Source organism: Pan troglodytes, chromosome 8 (assembly GCF_028858775.2).
Source record: "Pan troglodytes isolate AG18354 chromosome 8, NHGRI_mPanTro3-v2.0_pri, whole genome shotgun sequence".
NCBI lineage: Eukaryota > Metazoa > Chordata > Mammalia > Primates > Hominidae > Pan > Pan troglodytes.
Genome location: NC_072406.2, coordinates 51,164,059 through 51,176,689, shown reverse-complemented (window position 1 = coordinate 51,176,689; position 12,631 = coordinate 51,164,059).

The window sequence follows — 12,631 nt, the reverse complement described above, 5'->3', positions numbered from 1 at the left end:
TGTTTACTTTGCTTACATTCTCACACCCCATTTGTCATTTTAGACCTCACTAAGTATTCTAACCTTAGTCCAATATAAGTTTTAAACATATATGTATGCATATACATATGTAAAGCTTGTTTCATAAGTTTCCCGATTTTCTAGGGGCTTTATTACAAAAACATATTCCATGAAGTACATAGCTCAGGCAGTCAATGACATTTCCTTTCTAAATCTCACTTTGTTAACTCATGCTTTTAGCTGCATTTATACCACCAAACACAGCAATAAAAGGTAAATTTAAAGTTTTTCAAACTGAAATCTATACTTAGTGTTTGTGATGACACTCTGCAAAAATTTGAAGTCAGTTGAGCTGACTGTCCCCAGAAGGCACTCATTGCTTTAATAGTGAATGCCACAAGCCTAGGTGAAGTTCTCTCTCAAGAGCTTTCATACACTTACAATTATTTCACACTCTAGAACAATTACTAATGGCAAAGCAAGGCAATTATAGTCACTCTGCAAAGTGGGACCACAGTGCTGCATAGACATTTAATTGACTAGGATGTTAGTGTAATTTTCTGATTAATCAAAATGTCTGGATTACAAAGAGTTATTTATTTCAGGATGCCAATATAATGAGTCATACACATTTTAAATTTAACAAAAGAGGAACAAATTAGGACTTCCAATACAGGAAAACTAACATGCTTCAAAGAGTAATTATGCTTCACTATTAAAACTGATCCTTAGAGGAATGAAGTCAAGACAAATGGCAAAGTACAAAATACCAAAAATCCATCTCTATCTGCACAATTATATTGGAAGAAATTGGCTGAGGCAAACATTTTGAACCTCCGTAGTTTACTTTGAACACTTGCAGCTTGCAGGGGACAGCTTGGCTGGTACGTTATGGTAATCTTCGCTTTATTTAAGCCACGAGCAGGGTTGCAACTACCATCCCCCAACCACAGTCTCTATAGTCTCATGTCATGTGGCACTGGGGTCCATAACCCACATTCAAGGGTGAAAGGTCTTGCTGGAGCCAGGGTAGACAATAAAGACCTGGCCTTCCAAACACCAGGGCTCTGTGTTCTAATTATGGAGTGCTTCTCTGATAAATGTGGTGTGGGCATGTAGGCTGGTCACCAGTTATCCAACCTCCATAAACTGAAGTAGCCACCAAGGGATTCAAAAGGGATACACCTGTTTTTGGAGACTAAAAAGTAATTGCATATGTGAGAGAATTTAGAAAGCCAACATACCTGCCTAGGGAAAGACAAAGGCCCAGTAATGACCTGAATAAGACCTTAAGTTTTTACCTCAGGCTGATCTCCAATAAGGAACACCATAAAACATTTTTTAAAGCCCAACAAGCCCTGGAGGAAGAGGGAATATCTGCTTTCCAGTTTCTGCATTATAAGGTTCAGAGTCCAGTCAACAACAAAAACAACAAAGAAGGCATAAAAAAGGGGAAAGTATAATCCACTTAAAGGAGCCAAATAAATCAAAACCCAAGGAAGCCTGGATGAGTATGTCAGACTTACTGCTAGAAAAAGACTTTTAAACAACTGTCCTAAAGGTATTCAAAGAGCTAAGGAAGACGTGGACGAAACAGGAAAATGATGTCTGAAAAAATGTTTATTCAAAAAAGGATATAAAATTATAAAGGAGAGCCAAGAAATTCTAGAAATGAAAAGTACAATAACTGAAAATACTCTAGAGGGGTTTAAGAGCAGATTTAAGCAAGCCAAAAAATAAATAAATACACTTGAAGAAAGAACCATTGAAATTACTGACTCTGAGGAAAAGAAAGGAAAAAAGTAATAAAAACTGAAGAGAGCCTAGGGAATATGTGAGATACCATCAAACAAACAAACATATGTAGCATGAGAATCCCATTAGGAGAAGACAGAAAGACTGGGGCAAAAAAGAATATTTGAATAAATAATGCCTAAAAACTTCCCAAATTTTATGCAAAAAGATGAATCTACAAGTCAAAGATGCTCAACAAACCCCAAATAGGATAAACTCAATAATACTCATACTATGATACATTATAATCAAAATATTAAAAGACAGAGAATATTGAAAGCAACAAAAGTGAAGTGACTCATCGCATACAACAAACCATCAGTGACATTATCAGCCAATTCCTCATGAGAAACCTTAGAGGCCAGAAGTTAGTGTCTGAATATATTTAAAATGCTTTGAGGCTGGGTATGGTGGCTCACACCTGTAATCCCAGCACTTTGGGAGGCCGAGGTGGGTGGATCGCCTGAGGTCAGGTGTTAGAGACCAGTGTGGCCAACATGGTGAAACCATGAAACCCTGTTCCTACTAAAAATGCAAAAAAATTAGCCAGGCGTGGTGGCAGGTGCCTATAATCCCAGCTACTCCAGAGGCTGAGGAAGGCAAATCTGTTGAATCCAGGAGGCAGAGGTTGCAGTGAGCAAAGATGGCACCATTGCACTCCAGGCTGGGTGACAAAGAGTGAAACTCCATCTCAAAAAGAAAAAAATGCTTTGAAAAATTTTTACTTGATGATTTTATATTCAGAAAAACTATTTTACCTCATGAATGAGATATAAATGAAGACACTCTCAAAAAAAGTTTTTAAAGCTAAAGGGGTTCATTTTTCCATAGACCTGCCCTGCAATATATGCTAAAGAGATTCCTTCAGGTTAAAATGAAAGAAAGTTAGACAGTAACTGAAGCCTCTGATATGGTTTGGCTGTGTCTCCACCCAAATCTCATCTTGAATTGTAATCCCCATGATCCCCATGTGTTGAGAGAGGGACTGGTGGGAGGTAATTGAATCATGAGGGTGGTTTTCCCCATGCTGTTCTTGTGAGAGTGATTTCTCACAAGATTTGATGGTTTTATAAACTTCTAACATTTCCCCTGCTGGATGTCATTCTCTCCCCTGCCGCCTGTGAGGAGGTGCCTTCTGTCATGATTTTAAGTTTTCTGAGGCCTCCTCAGCCATGCGGAACTGTTGAGTCAATTAAACCTCTTTTCTTTTTAAATCACCCAGTGTCAGATACTTCCTTAATAGCAATTTGAGAACAGACTAATACACCATGTTAAAAAAAAAAGGTAAGGTAAAAGTAAATACATGGACAATTATAAAGAATAATTTTGTTTTCTGATTTTGGTTTGTAATCTAACTTTCTATTTTCTATAGAATTTAAAAGACAAATGTGTAAAAATAATTAGTAATCTATATTATTAAGCACACAATGAATAAAGATGCAGTCTGTAGCATTAACAACAGAAAGTAGGATGAAATTGTAGAAAAACAGTTTTGTTTTGTTTTTTTGAGACGGAGTCTCACTCTGTCACCAGGCTGAAGTGCAAGTGGCATGATCTCAGCTCACTGCAACCTCCGCCTCCCAGTTTCAGGTGATTCTCCTGCCTCAGCCTCCTGAGTAGCTGGGACTACAGGTGTGCACCACCACGCCTAGTTAATTTTTGTATTTTTAGTAGAGACGGGGTTTCACAATGTTGGCCAAGATGGTCTCAATCTCTTGATCTCATGATCCACCTGCCTTGGCCTCCCAAAGTGCTGGGATTATAGGCATGAGCCACTGCACCCAGCCAAGAAACAGTTTTTGTATGCTATTTAAGTGGTATCCTTCAAATTATATTGTTACAACTTTAGGATGCTAGATGTAATCCCTATAGTAACTACCAAGTAGATATCTAAAGAATATACGTATAAGTAAGTGAGATAAGAATCAAAAGTTTCATAACAAAAAATTACGTAAAAAGGCAGTAATGAAGGAAGTCAGGAACAAAAACTTATAACGTATATCAAAAACAAGCAACAGGAACAAAAGGCAGTGGAAACTTCTGCAGACTTAAAAATGTCCCTGTCTGACAGCTTCGAAGACAGTAGTGGTCCTCCCAGCACAGAGTTTGAGATCTGAGAATGGTCAGACTGCCTCCTCAAGTGGGTTCCTGACCCCTGAGTGGCCTAACTGGGAGGCACCTCCCAGTAGGGGCCGACTGACACCTCATACGGCCAGGTGCCCCTCTTAGACAAAGCTTCCAGAGGAAGGATCAGGCAATAACATTTGCCATTCTGTAATATTTGCTATTCTGCAGCCTCCGCTGGTGATACCCAGGCAAACAGAGTCTGGAGTGGACCTCCAGCAAACTCCAACAGACCTGCAGCTGAGGGTCCTGACTGTTAGAAGGAAAACTAGCAAACAGAAAGGACATCCACACCAAAACCCCATCTGTATGTCACCATCATCAAACACCAAAGGTAGATAAAACCACAAAGATGGGGAGAAACCACAGCAGAAAAGGTAAAAATTCTAAAAATTAGAGAACCTCTTCTCCTTCAAAGGAACACAGCTCCTCGCCAGCAACAGAACAAAGCTGGACAGAGAATGACTTTGATGAGTTGAGAGAAGAAGGCTTCAGACGATCGGTAATAACAAACTTCTCTGAGCTAAAGGAGGATGTTCGAACCCATTGCAAAGAAGCTAAAAACTTTGAAAGAAGATTAGACGATGGCTAACTAGAATAAACAGCATAGAGAAGACCTTAAATGACCTGATGGAGCTGAAAACCATGGCACGAGAACTATGTGATGCATGCACAAGCTTCAGTAGCCTATTCGATCAAGTGGAAGAAAGAGTATCAGTGATTGAAGATCAAATGATTGAAATGAAGCAAGAAGAGAAGTTTAGGGAAAAAAGAGTAAAAACAAATGAACAAAGCCTCCAAGAAATATGGGACTATGTGAAAAGACCAAATCTACGTCTGATTGGTGTACCTAGTTCAACCATTGTGGAAGATAGTGTGGCAATTCCTCAAGGATCTGGAACTAGAAATACCATTTGACCCAACCATCCCATTACTGGGTATATACCCAAAGGACTATAAATCATGCTGCTATAAAAACACACACACATGTATGTTTATTGCGGCACTATTCACAATAGCAAAGACTTGGAACCAACCCAAATATCCATCAATGATAGACTGGGTTAAGAAAATGTGGCACATATACACCATGGAGTACTATGCAGCCATAAAAAAGGATGAGTTCATGTCCTTTGTAGGGACATGGATGAAAGTGGAAACCATCATTCTGAGCAAACTATCACAAGGACAGAAAACCAAACACTGCATGTTCTCACTTATAGGTGGGAATTGAACAATGAGAACACTTGGACACAGGGTGGGGAACATCACACATTGGGGCCTGTCATGGGGTGGGGGGAGGGGGGATAGATAGCATTAGGAGATATACCTAGTGTATATGATGAGTCAATGGGTGCAGCACACCAACATGGCACATGTATACATATGTAACAAACCTGCATGTTGTGCACATGTACCCTAGAACTTAAAGTATAATTTAAAAATAAAAAACAAGCAACAAAGTGGCAAAATTAAGCCCTGTGTTACCAGTAATTACTTTAAATCTGAACAGATTAACAATTCCAATCAAAGAACAATAGGCAGAATTAATTTTTAAAAAACATGATGCAACAATTTCAATACAAAATCTACAGGAGACTTTCTGTATGGCTAAAGACAAATATAACTTGCAAGTAAAAGGATAGTAAAATATATTACATGCAAATAGTAACCAAAATAAATCTGAGTGGCTATAATATTAAAACAAAATAAACTTTAAATATTAAAGTTTAAAAGAGATAAAGGAGACTATATCACTAAGAAAGTCAACAGAGCAATTAAAGTTATAAGCATTTATGCACCTAATGACAAACCCTCAAAATATATGACATAAAATTGACAGAATGGAAGGGAGAAATAAACAATTCTATGATAATAGCTGGTGACTTCAGTGCTCTACTTAAAGTCACAAATAGATCAATCATATAGATGAAAAGTTAAAAAAAAAAGACTTGAACAATACAGTAAACCAACTACAGATACACATTGAGTTACCATGGGGTTACATCTCCATAAAGAAAGTTGAAAATACAAGTTGAAAATGAGTTTGATATACCTGATCTACAAAACATCATGGCTTATCTGGCCCATATAAACATGGTCAGAACACTTACATTAACCTACAGCAGGGCAAGATCATCTACCACAAAGCCTATTTTATAATAAAGTGTTGACTATCTTACTTTATTTATTAAATATTGTACTGAAACTCAAAATTCTTACAATTATAGATGCAAAAATTTTAAACAAAATATTAGTAAATTGAATTCAATCGTCCATTAAAAGAATTATTCATTATGAGTGAATAGCATTTATCCCAGCAATGCAAGGGTGGTTCAATACAAATATATCAACTAATGCAATACATATTATTAATAGAAGAAAGGGGGAAAAACCTATACATGATTGTTTCAGTTGATACAGAAAAGGCATTTGAAAAATTCCAACACTATTTCATGATAGACTTTCAGAAAACTAGGAATAAAGGAATAATTCCTCTACATGACCAAGGGTATTTATGAAAGACCCATGGCTAACACCATAATCAGTGGTGAAAAACTAAAAAGATTTCCCACTAAGAACAAGGCAAGGATACTCCTTTTTACTGCTGCTATTTAACAGGAGGTTCTAGCCAGAGCTATTAGATAGGAAAAATAAAAACATCCAAAATAGAAAGAAAGAGGTAAAAATATCTCTATTTGCAGATGACATGAACCTATATGTAGAATATTCCAAAGAATCCAAAGAAAACCACCAGAGCTAATAAACAAATTCAGCAAGATTATGGGTACAAGATGAGCAATTTTGTTTGCTATACCATTGATGAAAAATCCAAAAAGAAAATTAGGAAGTGACTCCATTTACAATAGCACCTAAAAAGAATTAAATACTTTGCAATAAATTTATTTAAGGAGGTTAAAAACTTATATACTAAAAATGATAAAATGCTGCTGAAAGAAATTAAAGAAGAAACGAATAAATGGACAGACATCCCTGTTTGTGTATAGGAAGACTTAACACTGTGAAGATGCCAATACTACCCAAAGAGAGCTGCAAAATTCAACAGAAAAGGAAAAGCTAATTTTCAAATTCATATAAAATTACAGAGGGCACCAAATAGCAAAAACAATCTTCAGAAAGATGAATAAATTTGGGGTACTCCTACTTCCTGACTTTGAAACCTACCACAAAGCTACAATAATTAAAACACTGTGGTACTAATAGATCAATGTAATGGAGATCCCAGAAGTAAAGCTTCAAATATATGGTGAATTGTTTTTGACAAAGATGCAGAGGCCATTCAATAGAAAAATGATAGTCTTCAAAAAACAGTGCCGGGAAAACTGGAGATCTGCTTGCAAAACAATGAAGTTGGACCCTTACAACACATGCAAAAATTAATACAAAATAGATTTATGATCTAAAGGCAAGACCTAAAACTATAAAGCTCTCAGAAGAAAGCACTGGAGAAAATCCTCATGACATTGGATTTGGGAACATGATACCAAAAACACAGACAACAGAATGAAAAAATTGGTCAATTGGACTTGATCAAAATTAAGAACTTTTTCGCATCAAAGAATACTATCAAGAAAGCAAAGCAACAACCTACTGAATATGATAAAATAATTGCCAATCATATGTCTGACAGGATAGTAATATCCAAAATACATAAAGAACATGAATAACACCACCACAATCAAAGAGATAACCTAATTAAAAGCAAGCAAAGGACTTGAAAATTCTTTGACATTACTCAAAGAATATACACAAATGACAAACAAGCACTTGAAAAGATGCTTAACATCAGTAGTCATTAGAGAAGTGCAAATATCAATCACAATTAGATACCCCTTTCTACTTAGTAAGATGTGTATGCTAACGAAAAATGGAAAATAACATGAAGTGACAAGAAAGTGGTGAAGTCAGAACACTTGTGCATTGCTTGTGGGAATGTAAAATGGTGCAGCTGCTGTTGAAAATAGTGTGGTGGGCTAGGCATGATGCCTCACACCTGTAATCTCAGCACTTTGGGAGGGCGAGACAGGTGGATCACTTGAGGACAGGAATTCGAGAACAGCCTAGCTAACATGGTGAAACCCAGTCTGTACTTCGAAAAAAAAAATGCAAAACTTAGCTGGGCATGGTGGTGCACCCCTGTAATCCCAGCTACCTGGGGGGCTGAGGCAGGAGAATCATTTAAACTCTGAAGGCAGAGGTTGCAGTAAGCTGAGATCGTGCCACTGCACTCCAGCCTGGGTGACAGAGCAAGACTCTGTCTCAAAAAAAAAGAAAGAAAAGAAAATAGTGTGGTGTTTTCTCAGAAGTTTAAACATAAAAGTGCCATGTAACCCAGCAATTCTGCTGTAAGGTGTACATCCAAAAACCTGAAAATAGAGATCTGAACAGACATATGTACATCACTGTACACAGGCACATCATTCACAATAGCCAAAAGGTACAAATCACCCATGTGCCCATGAACAGATGAATGGGTAAACAAATCATGGTATGAACATGCAAAGGAACATTATTCAGCCATAAAAATTAATGTTTTAAATATAGCTAAACATGGATGGGCCATGAAAATGTTATGCTTAGAGAAATAATCCAGACATAGAGCGACACATATCTCATGATTCTCCCTACATGCTGTACCTGGAATAGGCAAATCCATAAGGACAGAAAGTAGAATAGAAGTGACCAGGGACAGGGAGGAGAGAAGGAAAGATTATGGTTGAGTAGATCAAGTTTTTGTTGGGAAAGTGAAAAAAATTTAGGTATAGATAGTATTGATGGTTATATAACATTGTGAATGTATTTGATGCCATTGAATTGTACACTTACAAATAAATTAAATGATATTGTTTATGTGTATTTTACCAAAGTAAATCATCCTCACAATTTTGAAATCAGGATGGAACAAGTAAGAACACTGATTTTTAGAAACAAACAAAACCCAAAACTACAAACATATGTTAGTTGGGATAAGGGGTTTTTGGCAATAAATTTGAAGGCAAGTACTTAAATTTTACCTAAATATAGTGGAAAATGATAAACCTAATACATGAAATCTCTAATGGCAGTTTTATGAGATGCATAGAAACATGTTTTGAAGCTACAGTTCTTTTTTTAAGTGAAAGCAAGTTTATTGAGAAAGTAAAGGAAAAAGAATGGCTACTCCATAGGCAGAGTAGCCAAGTTATAGTTTTTTAACACAGAAACAGAAAACTAAATGCCTCATGTTCTCACTTATAAGTGAAAGCTAAACATTGAGTACACATGGACACAAAGAAGGGAACAGCAGACACCAGGGACTACTCAAGGTGGAGGGTGGCCATCTGTACACCAAGCCCTGCAACACACAATTTACCTATAAAATAAACGTGCACATATACCCCTGAACCTAAAATAAAAGTTAAAAATAAAAAATAATAGTTCTTTTTTTTTTTTTTTTTTTTTTTTTAGACAGAGTCTTGCTCCGTCACCCAGGCTGGAGTTCTGAAGTTCTTAAGATCACTATGCCTCCTCTTATTTTGACTTTTTACCAGCCAAAAAATATAACCAAATATGCCTAATTATAACTCTAGAAAATTGAAGAATGCAATGTAGGGAAGGAAAAATCCACTATCTAGAAAGCTACAATGTAAGTTGAGTTTCTGCACTGTTATGGATGAGTTACTGAGTGCTCACAGAAACATTATGTAAAGAATTTCATTGGCCAGATGCGGTGGCTCACGCTTGTAACCCCAGCACTTTGGGAGGCCGAGGTGGGCAGATCACGAGGTCAGGAGTTCGAGACCAGCCTGGCCAACAGAGTGAAATCCCATCTCTACTAAAAATACAAAAATTAGCTGGGCATGGTGGCAGGCGCCTGTAATCCCAGCTACTCAGGAGGCTGAGGCAGGAGAATCGCTTGAACCCGGGAGGGGGAGATTGCAGTGAGCCAAGATCATGCCACTGCACTCCAGCCTGGGCGATAAAGCTAGACTCTGTCTCAAAAAAGAACTTCATTGAATGAAAGTAGAACAGTTCATGCCCACTGGACGTGAACTCAGGATGGAAGAGGCACTTATGCAATTTACTGTCGCTGACTCAGATTCCAGAATGTCATGGTGCACATCATGTAATGTAAATCTTTAGAAAGAAGAAAACATGATTGGAAGAAATATGGAAAAAATGACTTTTTAAATTTTAGTTCCTGATCCAAAATTTTCAATGGTATCTCATTATCGAAAAGATAAAACTCAAACTTTTTAACAGGGAACCATTTGTGACAGAAAGTATAATATTCTCAATCACTCCTAGTAAGTACTAGGACTGAGTACTCAAATCTTCCTAGATTGAGATTGCTTCTATTGAGTATACATCTCTGCCATGATTATGCTCAGATGTGTGCAATTACTTAATTTATCCCACTGCATTTGATTGTGATATGGCTATTTTTGCTTAACACCATAACCCCAGGGCCCGACATAAATTAATGAATTAGTTAAGCCTGTTAGGTCCTCTGTGCATCCTTCCTATTATATTAACCCCCTCCTCACCCCTAGACTTTTATTGCTCAGTGCATATTAAAATCTTCTGATTAGGTTCTAAAACACAATTACATCCCACACTTTAGTGCAGATATCTTTCCATGTTCTTCAGTTTGTTTCCAACAGCAAATTTCTAGATTCTCCACATAGATCTTACATTTTTTCCCCACTCATTAACCAAACTGCATGACTCACAGCCCCAACATCCCCTATTACATTAGATAACCACCCTCTCTCAGTTTCAACTGCCTATGTGTTTCTCTGCCCACTAGAATTATACCAAGTATTAAAATCAGCGTAAATTGTCACTTTTTTCAGGTAACTTTCTTATTCTTGTTCTACCTGAAAATGCAGTTCTTTCATTCTGCTTCCTTGGCACTACGGCCACACCTCTTTTATGGCATGCATTATATTGAGTTTGTTATACTTCTGCAAATACTTACTTCAGCTCAAATTCTGTTGAAGTCATGAATTCGGCTAGTATTTACCTCTGTGTCAATGGCATCCTGCTGAAAGTAGATGCAGGCTTGGTATGTTAGAGAAGCTGAGGAAAGGGGTCCTGAAATGAGTGGAGAACCAGAGACAGATGTAGGAGGAAGTGGGAGAGCCTCTAACCCAGGTGTTCCACTAACAAACTGGCCCCTTGCAACTACTCATCATATACCAGTAGTGCACTTAGAGAAATGCACCACCTGAATGAGCTGTGTAACACTAGGAAAGCACATCTTTAGTTGGAACATTACTGGTTTCATTTAAAGCCAAGTATCACACACATTATATACACCCTGTTTACTATTTTTCATTTCTAACACTTGTATATTAGTATTAAAGAGAGAAATACAATTTGAGTGCTTGTCATCAGTGAAGAAAGTGGTTGGTGTAAGTGAAAAGATGAAAAGAGCAGACATTCTGAGGGTCCTCACTCTAGACCTTATTGATTTGTAAAGGATTCTGGGGCTTGAGTGTCTCAAACTAGTCCAGAAAAAGCCAGCAGCAAGCTCCATACAACTACAAATCTCACTAGGTACATCTCCCATTCCATGAACATGGGAGGAGGTGAACATATCAGCCTTGCCCAGTTTCTCATCTTACATTTTTTGGGGGTCAATCCAATACCATCATATGAATTATTTGGTAACTGGAATATTTGAGCAAAAATGTTTACTTTTTGCACTTGAAAACACGAAAAGATATGGACATAGAGTGCATCTTTATTAGAGAATACTGAAAGTCCCTACAAGTCCAAGTTTTTAAATCCTCAGTTGACTGTTTGGCAGAATAGCTCATTATTAGGTAGAGCTCTTTTCTAGCGCCCAAACTACATGGCTTAGATACAATGCACAGAGAAATGGGCCAACCTCACCTTTCTAGCTCATTAGTTATTAGCAAAAAGCTTCGGCCTGGGGTGCAGTTATGGCTATAGTTGGCTTCACAAGTGTGCGAAGATTTCTGCTAGATGGAGGAGGAAAACGGTGATGACAGGGCTGCTGCATGTTGCTCTGGAGGCTTCTCACTGCACAGTGAACTGCCCGATCACAGCAGCCCTAGACAAAACTGGATAACATAGTTCTTAATGGTTTCTTCCTCATTGGTCATCCCCTGATCTGAGTGGCTGTGAGGCAAGTTTTTATAAGGCAAAGATATTAGCTCAGAGGATCAAGTAGAACAAATGTGTTGTTTGGCCTAGGTGTGGTTGCTCACTATACAGAAAGCCAGTCACTAAGACGAGTATTGCCAGGGAAGAGCTTTATTGTGGATGCTGTCAGTCTAACCGTCAAATCTGTCTCTCTCCCAACTAAAGTTAGGAGTTTATATAGACAGGAATTAAGGGGAGTAAGGAAGATGATCAACAGGCAGCAGGTGGTTAGATGAGAGGTCTAGCATCTCATTGTAACCACCTGTGGGAAAACAGGAATGAGAGAGAAGGAAGAGGAGTTAGTCAACTGCCAACAGGTCTCATTGTCCAGTTGTGGTTCTCTGTAAAGTTTCAGGTCCGTAAAACTATGTGAGAGTCCTAATGATTGGTTTATTAAGAAAGAAACTCAGATGACAAATGTTAAATTTCTCAACCTTTAAGACTGGGAGGTCAATCCTATACTTTGGATATTTTTGCCTGCCTAAATCTGATGTTGAATGTAATTCCCAGTGCTGGAGGTAAGTCCTGGTGGGAGGTG